This window comes from Gnatocerus cornutus, chromosome 4, assembly GCF_029298725.1.
Source record: "Gnatocerus cornutus isolate USDA-ARS CGAHR chromosome 4, icGnaCorn1.1, whole genome shotgun sequence".
NCBI classification, from domain to species: Eukaryota; Metazoa; Arthropoda; class Insecta; order Coleoptera; family Tenebrionidae; genus Gnatocerus; species Gnatocerus cornutus.
The window spans coordinates 461,790-463,465 of record NC_142236.1 but is presented as its reverse complement, the minus strand read 5'-3'; positions in this window follow the sequence as shown (position 1 = coordinate 463,465).

Genomic DNA, 1,676 nt, shown 5'->3' with positions numbered 1-1,676 from the left:
CTGAATGCTGAAAATGTAACCTGTTGGGATTCTGAAAATTCGCCCCCACCACTTGCTTCGCATTGATCTGGAAAACTGCTTTTCACTTATATTATCCAAATTTTAATATGAATAAGTACTTGGGGAATTTGGTGGACTCAAATCGGTAATGTATTGGATTATGTAAATCAATCAGTTGGGTAAGATTTACTTGCAATCACTTAAAATTGTTGGGCACGACAAGCACCAAAGATGTTGCATAAAAGGTCGTTGGTAATTTTATGGACAATGGACACGTTGTCACTGAATTACAAGTCCTTGATAAATTCAATTTGTAGACAATGCTTTTGCCGTTTACGTTGAAACGATCGGATCGGACGTCTAAAAGAAATAAAATTTCGGAACAATGGAAGGTAAAACAATAGGATTATGTTGGTAAAAGAAAAAAAAAACGAAACTTTGTGGAAAAAAAAAACAATGAATTTACATATCGGCGCATCCACCATTTTTTCGGACTCGAATTCTTTGAATTTCCTACTTTTTGTGCTTAATGAAATGACGGCATCGACACTGTTTTAACGAGGAGACGCACAAAGAACACAAAAGAAGATTTCAAGTGGGAAAATATCAAGCATGAAAAGAAAATGTAAAAAAGATTTCGCGTTCGTTGTGTTCGCGTGCTGTGCATTTAACTCCGCGGATTACAAAGATTTATGAGGTAGTTTGCACATAATAAAAAATAAAGTGAAGGTTATTTGAATTTGGCACTCCTGAGTCCATTTGAAGGCAGTTTCTTTGTTATCTTCGTTTTTCAAGAAAATTCGTAAATAATTACGTGTTGAATCCGACTTGGAGTTTCGATTCTTGTTCCTGTTGGCCGAATTGATAAAGTAATGCAGATAATCCAAAAAACGTTACTTTGTTAATTTTCAAAAGCTAAATTGTTTAGCCAAGTTTCAAACCACAAAATTAATGGGTAAGACTCAGATTGCCGCGAATCTTGGTTTCCAACTTAATTTGGCATTCCAAAATTCATTTCTGCAGTTTAGTTCCTCTCAATCTGCAATACCTTACGAGAAAAAACAATTTTAAACTCGCAAATGACAACCACGTGTCAGGAGATAGAAGCGTCGTGCGTCATAAGAAATAAAAACTTTAAAATTCCATAAAAAATTAACGAAACGCCTAATCAAAAAATTGTTGACAGATTCTTCTTCCTGAGGTCTAAATTGATAAAAAAAAAACAGTTTTAAAGAGATTTTAAAATTTGACCCAATTTCAAATTCCATTAATATTAAAACCCCTTTAATGTTTCTTGGGCGAAAAACATGAAAGTTTTCAGATCAACACAAAACTTTCTAAGCAGCTTAATTTGGCACTTCTAAATCCATATCTAACGTTCGTTCCTCGCTATCTGCAACAGTTTTTGAGAAAATTAATTTTGAAAATCTCAATTGACAGGCACGTGACGAGCGATGGAAGTGACGTGCGTCATATGACATAAACTTTTTAAAAATTAATAAAAAAAAATAACAAAGCTTGAAACTTGCAATTTCTGCAAAGAATCTTGTTTCTTAAGTTTGAATTTATTTAAACAATCAGTTAAAATCATCTTGTTTAATTTTATTCAACTGTCAATATAAAAACGTATTATGAAAATTATAGACAATATCTCATGGTGTATTATTGGTTGCCTA